At 38.3% G+C, this 11,023-nt stretch overlaps 1 pseudogene; it reads right to left on the bottom strand.

Annotated features, from left to right (window-relative positions):
• Window positions 1-333: 333 nt before the first annotated feature.
• Window positions 334-7,750, bottom strand: LOC102263454 (annotated as a pseudogene).
• Between the last annotated feature and the right edge of the window lie 3,273 nt (window positions 7,751-11,023).

Here is an 11,023-nt window from a genome sequence, read left to right as displayed (position 1 = left end):
GTTATAGTTGAACTGTAGAAATGTCTGCTCTTAGATCAGGAAGTTTTGCAAGCACATTGTTTTACCAACTTTCAGAAACTGGATGTTTTGTATTTCCAAAGCTTGCCAACGCACCTGCAATGATTTTGACCCATGTTTTATAGTTTGGCAAGGGAAACAAGGTTTTTCAATTGACCTTGCTCAAGCTTTTAAATGTTGCTCTCTCGCTCTTGTTGTTGCTAACTACACAGCTATACTTGGTTTTAAATGTTCTTTTTGCAAATTGTTTATTGTGAATAAGGGTATTCCTGATCTAAGAGACCTTTAAAGCATTTAAAAGTATAAAGAATTGCTTTAGTTGTTTTGTAAATAGCTTCTATAGCCAGAGTACTCCTGGGTGTTATATCTAATATTATAATTATCAGAAGTTGGCCTGAAATGTGTAGAATTCTCATGTCTTGTGAATCTTCTTACATTCTGGTTATATCTTGTCTTCCATATAGTCTGTCTTCTTTGGGGAAAACGCCTTGAATAGAAAGCATTAGTAAATTTTGATGATGTTGTTGGAGCACGAAAGAGCCTGTAGTTCACTCTCTGGTAAAATGTATTATAACGGAACCACCTCCTCTTTCTTAGGTAACCAGAACTGGACTTGCGGTAGTTGCCCTGACCAAACATGTATTTGGGGCCTAGCCTTTTCTTCCTTTTCCTGTTGCTGTTCTCAACTCTCATGAAATTGTTTTCACCCTCAAGCCATGAACATCTTCGTTCATACTTGAACCTCTTGACCTGTTTCCTAAACTGGTATTTAGAGTGTTTCTCCTCCTCAAAATGTTTACACTTCGAATACAAGGTCGGCTGACTTGATCTAATTTCTTGAATGTTAGTGATGGCTTCAGCATCGAGAGATCCTCTTTCAGATGCATTTTCATATATGGCCACAGATTTCTCTTCCTCCTCTTTGTTTATGATGAGGGTTTCATTGAAGCATTCAGAATCACTACTAATTTCCTCGAGGAAATCTGCCAACTCCAACTCTGCTGACCTTTTGGGCGAGGAAAATTGGCTTTGACTTCCGGATTTGGAATCTTTGACCTGGTAAGCATGGGTCTTTTCCAACAGATGGCCCTTTCCATCAGCTGGGGTCAACTGATCATCAGCTTCACTGGTTGTGTCCTTGGGCTGATTTTTAAACTCCTTAGAACATCCTTTGGCATAATAAACTTCTGCTCTATTTTGTGGGTTTTGCACAGGACCCTGAGTATGCAGGTTTTGCATTTGACTGGTTGAGTCACATTTGTACTTTCTCAAATTGATTTGAAATCCATTTCCTGTAGCATGGACAGATCTCTGCCACTGACATGTGCTTGTTGGGTGACTTGGTTCTAGACAGATAGAAGGATATTTTGGAGTGTGATAATAATGGTTTAATAGAAAGTCAATGAGGTCACATGTTTCATGGTTTTTATTGCCATGGCCTTGCTCAGATAATCTGAGGTGGTCTTCCTTCTCAGGAGGCTGACCTTGAATTAATGTAATCTGCAAGGAATCCTGGTCAAAGTCAAAAATGTCATTGTATTCATTGGTGAATAATTGTCCAGTTCCCTTTTTTCTGACTGAATCATTTCCATTTTTTCTACAATGAAGGGAAGATTCATGTAACTGAGCCCTATTTCTTTCCTCCATTTTTTGTTTTAATTTATTATCTAAACTGGCAACCTGTATCTTGGCACTTTCTCCTGATTTTGAAGATATTGGGTATTTAACTTTTCTTTCTTTAGAGTTTCCAATGAATTCCCCAGACCATGAGTAGCTTCAGGGCCTGCAACATCTACTTCTTGTGGGTTAAACTGTGTGGGTTCCTTCAAAGAAAAAGGTTAAAAGTCTGATATAAAAAAACTAAACAAATAAAAATGTTCAAAGAAAATTTGGATTTCTACCATTTTTGTAACAGGTTTCTAATACCACCTAGGATCAATCCAAATTAGGAACACTGTTGTACTAGGAAACAGGAGGTATAAAATTAAATGTCTCAGTCTAATATGAACTGCTTTTACTAGATTTGTGCCATCCTTATATTACAAGACACCACTATTTACATACTTTCAAAGCACATGACCCTTTTGTTATTTGTTCACAAACTGGGGGTATGAAGAGGAATTAGAAATGCCCTATAGCCCTCCCAGAAAATCCTAGAACAAAAACAAAACAAAACTGGTGAAACGTGTCTATAAGAGAGTCAACTGACTTGAAAGGTAACCTGTCTTTCTGTTTTTCATCCCAGTTTTTTTCCTATGGATTGCCGATGAGGGTGTTTCTGCCCACCCTCAGTCAGAAGCAACACAGAAAGTAGAAAATGTGGCCAATGACAACGGTTCTATCTGTGGTGCTACAATCCCACCCTGCTGGGGGAGTTTATACAGTGCTTCTACTGACACCTAGTGCAAATCATGGCATAGTGCTTACCCATTAACTAGGATTAGAATATGGGAATTGCGTAATCAGTATAAGGTATCAATGGGGCCAAGAATTAGGCATCATTCACATTTAAAGAGAAATTCTTCAGTGGTTATTAAGTTAAACTTTAAAAGATCCAGCTACCCTTATTATAAGTGGAAATGCAATATTTTTCTGATCCTGGTTTCACTGATTGTTCACATTATGAGAAGACTGAGATTTCAAATATACATTAAATCAACTCAACTAATGCCATTTACCCTTTGTATAGTATTTAAAAACACTGAATATGGCCCGGCCAGCATGGCTCAGTGGTTGAGCATCGACCTATGAACCAGGAGATCACAGTTCAATTCCTGGTCAGGGCACATGCCTGGGTTGCAGGCTTGATTCCCAGTGTGGGGCAACTGATCAATGATTCTCTCTTATCATTGATGTTCCTATCTCTCTTTCCCTTTCCCTTTCTCTCTGAAATCAATAAAAATATATTTTTAAAAAACAAACACTGAATATGGATTTTTAAATGATCAGTTTGGGAGCCTTTCTGACCTTTACTCTGGGACATCTACTAAGTCTGGTTATCTTTAAGAGGTCAGTGAGTGGAGGGAAAAGAAGTTCCAAAATTGGAACTTTCCAAATAAAACAATTGCTGTGTGATATGAGAAATTCCTCAGCAAATACTTTAAGACTAATTAACATGAGCTTGCTATACAAAGCTATCTGTTCAAGACTCTCCCTTCTCATTCAAACTGTTACAGATACATGGACATGTAAAGTTAATGGAAGACTACAAAACTAACACCCACACCATCCATTTCTTCCCCTGGCATTTTCTGTTACATCCATTAGGAACCTAGAAAAGTAGATATGCTAGCTATACTGCCCTGGGTAAAACTGTCTTGAAGTTTAGGAACACAACGTGTGTGACAGATGGCAAAGGTGAGACACAACTCCTTGAGAGAATTTGGGTACACCTTTTGGAAACCCATAATTGGGGTTACTAGAGATCAGCCTATTGAAAATAAACTGCAATGTGCCTTCCATAGAATCTATTTTAAATAGTTGGTAGCTTAACTGGAAGGGTTGTGTCTCCTACCAAAACTGAATAATGAATAAATGGGAAAGAGCCTTATTGCAATTTTCCTCAGGAGCACCAGTAGCAATCAAGTGGCCTCCACCTGCCTTGAGCCCGTAGGAACTTCCTCTCCTCTCACTCCTCCGAAGAGTTGGGCTCTCCAGGCGGCTCAGCTTTGTCTCTGTCCCGCTTCCTTTGCTGGTGTCTGTCCCTTCAGGGGTCACCTCCTGAGCCTGGCCTTCTTCCTCTCTTCCTGGGCTTTCCTCTCCTCCTTTCTTTTTCTGGACAATGATTAAAGGACAACTATTCAGAAGGTATTTATTTGGCATCTGCTCTCTTCCCCACTCCTTCACCACTGTGGGTGGGAAGAGAAGGGGGCAACATGGACAGACAACAAATCATTTAGGTTTGTAGGAATCTCTCACTGCTAACCCCAGGGCCTGGCAGAGACAAAAGACACTGTGATGCATCCATCAAAAGAGAAAGACACATAATTGAGTTGATTAATTAGAAGCAAGTACAGGAGACCTTACAAAAAAAGATTACAGAATTTGAAGGAGGGGCCTCTAGTCTCCACTTTCTCAAACCACAGTCATGGATTACTGGACCAGCTTTCACAGTAATGATTTCGTTTTTCTTGAGATCAAAACCTTCCATGAGCTGGTTTTACATAGGCAGATAAAGGTAAGTCAAGGCACTCAGAAACCTTAAGGGTGAGAATTGGTCCTTCATATATATTATAACACAGTACACTATCATAAAATAACATATTGGTGCCCTAGCTGGTTTGTCTCAGTGGTTAGAGCGTCTACCTGCGGACTGAAAGGTCCCAGGTTCGATTCCAGTCAAGGGCACATGCTGGGTTGCGGGCTTGATCCCCAGTAGGGGCCGTGCAGGAGGCAGCTGATTAATGATTTTCTCTCGTCATTGATGTTTCTATCTCTCTCTCCCTCTCCCTTCCTCTCTGAAATCAATAAAAAATAAAAAATAAATTTAAAAAACATACTGGATTAAAAGATTATGGGCTTTTAAAAAATATATATTTGATTGATTTTTTTACAGAGAGGAAGGGAGAGGGAGAGAGAGTTAGAAACATCGATGAGAGAGAAACATCGATCAGCTGCCTCCTGCACACACCCTACTGGGGATGTGCCCGCAACCAAGGTACATGCCCTTGACCGGAATCGAACCTGGAACCCTTGAGTCCGCAGGCTGACGCTCTATCCACTGAGTATGGGCTTTTTTTTAACCTCTGTTTTCTGAAAATATAAACTGTTTTGGTTAGGCCCTATGGAAACATGGGGAAAGAAACAAAAAAGGACAATTATCTGAGTGAGAACTTAGCCCAAAAGCTGGAGGATTATCTAAACTGCATGTTCGGTTCAGAAATTTTGGGGGAATAGTTACATTGACTAGCCACAACCTCTGGCCAAGTTTCACAGACATGACCTCAAGTAAGTCCTTTCACCTCAACAGCTAAAAAAGTGAGAGACACAAGGAAAGATACTCTTTATCTCCCTTTTTGAATGGCTGTAATTTACAAGAAAAACTGAAAGAATAAACATGCAAGGGGAGGGGCCAGGAGGTAAAACTGGTTTTCAGAGCCCAGAAGTTCTGGCCCATTTGTACCTTGGAAAAGCTTTGACAATCCAATAGTACTTTGTAGTCTCAAGCTCCTAAATTGGGAAACAATGATAAGTTCAAAGGAATAAAGGTTCACAGAAAGAACTTAGCCCAACAAGAAATATAGTCCCAATAAATCAATCCATACCTTCTTGCCTATGAGTTAGTTTGAATATTGACCATCCTGTTGAAGAAAACCTCTTCTAGACCTGAAAAGAAGTTTAATTAAAAAGCATTTTAGATTGGTAAGCTAGGTAAAAGTTGGTAAATTTTAGGTAAATTGGTATCTTTTAAAAAATTTGGTAGGCTAGAATTTTCACTATAAAAGTTCCTGGCCCTTTTTTAAAAATCATTTTAGCTTAATCAGCCTAGAATTTTCACTATAAAAGTTCCTGGTCCTTTTAAAAAAATCATTTTAGCTTAATCAGGCTAGTCCATTATTTCTCACTACTTGTTCTCCCTAACAAGGATGTTGTCTTTTAAAGTCTCTTGTTTTCAACTGTTTTTGTCATTTTGGGCTTTGTAATAGCACTGCTGAAAGAACTACGTGCAGTTCTCCAATCTGAGCCAATTCCTGTCTCCTCCCACCTCTATGTAATCTTTCTATCAAGTCTAGCCATTCATCCAAAGAGATAAATCCATAAATCAAAAGTACAACACCCTCGTTGTTAAAGTTGGTCTCCTTACCTTACAGACTCTTCCTGATCTCTCTTCTTTTCTTTGCTTTCTTCCTCCAGTTCTTGTAATCTTAGCCTTTCCTGATTTTGCCTCCAAACAACTCCTTACGGAAGTGTTTGGTTGTATCATACATAACCTGACCCCAAATATTTCAAAGTTTCATTATAAAAGTTGGCCATTGTGTCTCAGGCCACAGAAATAAAACTAATTTGGGCATGGGCAATTCAAAACCAAATGAATTAAAAATATTATCTCTATATCCTAGTACCCACACTGTTCTACTACTTCCGCTGAGCCTCCCTAACAGTCTTGTGGGCTTCAGGATTTTCTTTGGCAGAACCTTGAGGAGCTCACTTAACTGTCACAGGTGACATCACAATGCCATCATCAGGCACAGGCTCTGATAGGCACAAGCTGGGCAGCTGGGCACTGGTATATATGGGTGGTCATTATAGTATTTGCTGTATCTTTTGTCTGACTGAGTAGCTCATAATTTTAAAATGTAAATTTTAACAGAAATATCTTCACACATAACACACCTACACACATTCATACATAGGAAGCTACTTAAGCTAAAAGTCTAAATTCATGCTAAAGATTAATTTAGAGAAAAAGGAGGCTTTAGCAGCATCCTTTCCTCTGCTGGATTAAGATTTCAAGAAAGAGATGACTAAGCAGTCAGACATTAAAAAGGTGACATGACTAGACTGGCTGAGTGTAGTTTGAAAGGAAATAATCCAAGTTTGTTGGAATTATGTTTTAGCAATTTACCTATCAGGCATCTTGAAAATATAATTTGTGATCTCAATAATAAAGAGAGAGAAAATATTTCTCCTTGTGATTTCAAACTCTCTCTCAGCAGATTGTCAACTAGAATAAGCACATGAGATACTTCGATAAGAGCCATGAAACATATTTTAATGCCTTCAAGAAGTTATGGCAGAACCCCAGATTATAACAACAATCACTTAAAATCCCAGCTGGCAGCTTGCCTGATAACAAAAGAATGTTTAAATTAGGATTATTTTTCTTCCTAAACATCCATTTATTAATGACAACACAAATCTTTACATGAGCTATTGATCAGAGCCCAGTGGAGTCTAAGGAAATTTATTCTAGATGCTTCCTTGTAGCTTTTACCTCAACAGTAAGAAATAAAAGAAACTCTGGCTACTTCTTACCTTAATGTTACATGCCAGAGCTTTCCCACCATCCCCTTTAAGCATCAGCTTCATCCCTCAAAGGGTCTCCATGGCTTTTATGAAGTCAGCTGACTCCTAGTACTGTACAAAGGCCTCAAATGTCTGCATGCTGAAGCTAAAACCCCCAAAGCTTCCACCATTCATTACCTCTCTGTAGGGGTTAAACATAGAAATATCCACATTCTTGATCTTCCCAAAATTCTCAATGACCACCTGTAGGATCTTTACACATGGCTTCCCCCCAGTGGAACCTTTAGGTGCAAACCACTTGCCAGGCAAGCCTTCAAAATGTGTGGAATCCAGGCTCTTATTGTGGTCCAGCTCATCAGCCCTGTCACTTGATGGGGCCTCCTGTTCCTTCGGAAAGTGCTCCCACTGTCCCTGGGCATCTGTAGCCACTACTTTTAAGTCTGATTTCAATCCATTTAGCTTGATGATATTCCCATGTAATTTTGCCTTCAGGATCTAAAAACCAAACTTTGTGTTTAAGCCTCCCCCTGGGATCGGATGAAATCCTTCATACTCTTGGAGTTGAACTGTGGTGAACTAACTGATCAGGGCAAATCAGCCTCTTCAGCTGGTCAAGAACTTCCCAGCTCAAGAAAGGCCTCATAGTTTCTGTACTCTCTGGGAGCCTTACATTGATAATCAATTTTGCTATGGGCATGAGGTAGAGGTGCTGATCTGCACAGAGCTCTGTTGCCTCAGAGTTATCATACACCACCGTCACCATCATCGTATCCTCAGGCAACCTTGGATGGCGAAAGGGAACATTTTCAAACAAATAGAGCAAAACACAAATTTGGACTTTGAATGGTGCTAGCATTTGCTGGACTTAGGTCAAACTGAGAGGGGAAAGTATACTATAGGGATATTTAAGACAATAGCTTTCTTTTGTTTAATATGCTTTAGAGGTTGCAAAGAGTTTCCATATACTGTCTCAGTTTCCTTAACTGTGAAATAAAAATAATAGGACTTCAGGAAGGATGAAATGGAAGAGTACATGTGAAATCCTTAGAATAGTGCTTGGATTCAATAAACATAAGCTATGGCTATTGTCTATACTACTTTTTCTCATTTGATTCATGAAGCAACCTGGGAGTAGGTATTTCCATGCCTGTTTTACTGATGGGAAACTTTAGATGAATTCAGGAAAATTAAATGAGCTGCTCATACATTAAGACCCTAAGATTCCAAATATCCAATATATTATAAGTCCCATAAAAACCTGCTTGAGGTGTCACAGAAAGAGGGCAAGAGTAAAATATATGTAGCACCTTCATGAACATGCACCTAGCTAACCATTCTAAGGTTGGTTTCTAAGTCTTACATGCCCATATCAATTCTTATTCTTCCAGTCTATTGACTTTAACTAAATTGAACTCTAAGTTCAAGTGAAGTAGAGACAACCTCTTCTAATAAGTGACGAAGTGAATTTGTCCTCTACTTTGGGACTAGAAAACTCCCAAAACATGACTGCTTGTGGGCATTTCACATTAACAAACTATTTTAGGCTGTCTCAAGGTGAAGATCACTAATACTGGGAATTAGGGATTTCTGCTTCTATTTGCTAACTTGAAGTAGCACTTCCCAATTTTTTTTAAAAAAAAAAGCTTTTTTTCTCTAAAAGTAGATATATTCAGAATCTACATCACCTGATTTTCTCATTAATGTCAACTCTGGAGACATTTAGACTCAAACGTATATAGCCAGATGATGGAAATCCTAATATAAAATTTATTACTAAGTCTTGGTTGACATCATAGGTACACATTTCTTTAATAACTGTCCTTGAAGGACAATATGAGTCAACTCTATTTAAGAGACAAAGTTTGCACAAACTGGTTGTTTAAAAGGCCACCAAAAGCAGTATCTATAATAGTAGGTTGTAGAAATCCTTATGGTAGCAACACCGAACTGAGATGATATGAGCATAAACATGTTCTTTCCCAAAAACATTATCTAAATAGCAATTGGGGAAAAAAAAGTCCAGTAAGTTTGGTGCAATTTGCAGCATGAGAATCAACACTAAGCTTCTTTAGGAGAAAAATTCATTTGACATTCAATTAAGATATACTGAACCCCCAAATTTAGCTATAGTGGATAGGTATCTATTTATATGACCTAATTTAAATCAATGTTTTAAAAAATGTTACAGTAAAAGTACACACAAAATAGTTAATCACTTCAAAGGAATCAGGTTTGTCATGTTCTCCATTTTTCCAGTGATACTGCCTTTGTTTTAAACATTTTAGAATGCTTCTCTTGGATTGCTTTCAAAGTCTGGGTTACATTTTTTAAAAATAGCCTTGATGAAGGTCAGTTTCAAAATTCTTCTTTTTTTGTTGTTGTTATTAAACCATACGGGGGATATTTTTTTTTCAATTGATTTTTAGAGAGTGGAAGGAAGGGAGGGAGAGAGAGGGAGAAGAGAGAGAAGGAGGGAGGAGGGAGAGAGAGAAACATTGATGTGAGAGAGACATGTCGATTGATTCCCTCCCACATGCTCCCAGACCCGAGCCATGCAACCCAGGTATGGTGCCCTTGACTGAGAATCAAACCCGAGACCCTTCGGTGCTTGGGCTGACGCTCTAACCACTGAACACACTGACCAGGGTTCAAAATTCTTTTATCATGGATTTGATATTTAGAAATCATCAAAAATTATCTAGAATCAAGAATGTTGAATAAAATGGATCAGTAAAAGAATGAATTTAATTGGCTTATAACACCCTCCTTAGAAGGAGATTCTGAGAAAGGCTCTAATTATATTTTTTAATAAGTGGGTACACTATTAGAAGGGTTATACAGCTTTGAAAAATGACAACTTTAAGGACACTATTCATTTGAATATTGTGGTATAATGGTTGCAAAAATGGCCCTGATTTTCCACCCATCCCTGTATCTACAGCCTTTGTAATGTAACTTTGAGTTATAGCTATCAAAAAATAGCCTATTTTCCCAGCCCTTGAATGTGAGCTAGTTTTTGTTTTATTTTGGTTTGCGGTGTTTGTTTGTGTCCCCCCCCCCTCAATAGAATGTACCAGAAGTGACAGAGTGTCAGACCTAAACCTATGTGTCAAGTAGCCCTTACTCTCCTGGATCCTTACCATGCCATGAGGACAAATCTGGGCTAGCCTGTTGACATTTAACACAATTTAACACAATTTAAAAGTACTTCAAAGTGTGAATAAACATTTCTGCAGGCTTCATTGGCTTGCCAGTCCATGACCTCTGCTCTATAGTTTATCTTTTCACAGTCATTTCTCCAGTGAGAGGACTCTACTAGTATACCTCGATTAGGAAACATTGAAGTTATTTTCCGACTTTCCCAAGAGGACAATTTTTTAAAAATGAAAAAGCTGGCCTCCCTTAGAATCCTCAGTTCAAATTCCTTATTCCCAACAGCAGCGACAATAACTAATCAAAAATTTGTTCTTCTCATATTTCCCCCAGTTGTTTGTTCATGGGCTTTAGATCTTAAAAGTTTATTAATATTTCATCTTAAAATACTCTCCCAAAATAAAGAACTGATTTTCTAATCTTATTTTTAAAAATTACTGAGGACCTAGTATGTACCAAGAAGTAGGCTTTTTACAGATGTCATGGCTTCGATCACTACAAATTAACTAGACAGTGCCTGGCATATAGGTGCGCAGTAATGATAATTCCCATTGTGATGCTTTTCCCTTAAGAACTCAGTCCCATGTATAATAAAAAATGAAAAATAATGTATGTTAGAGAAATAAAATTTTAAATTTTAAATAAAATTTAGAAAGACCTCAGTCCCAAAACTAACAAAAAATGAAGAAGAAGGAGTGGGAAAGGGAGAAGGAGGGGGAGGAGGAGGAGGAAAGGAAGTTGGAAGAGTAGAAAAGAATGAAAAGGAAAAAGAAGGAAGAAAAGGGAGGAAGGAGAGAGGAAAGTGTAGATCTGAGCTTACTGACAGGGAAGGGTGCCCATAATACATTTTAGAGGAAAAAATAAAAGGCAAGTTGCATAATAATAA

Source organism: Myotis brandtii, unplaced genomic scaffold (genome assembly GCF_000412655.1).
Source record: "Myotis brandtii unplaced genomic scaffold, ASM41265v1 scaffold126, whole genome shotgun sequence".
Taxonomy (NCBI): Eukaryota; Metazoa; Chordata; class Mammalia; order Chiroptera; family Vespertilionidae; genus Myotis; species Myotis brandtii.
This window is presented reverse-complemented; position numbering and strand designations above follow the sequence as displayed.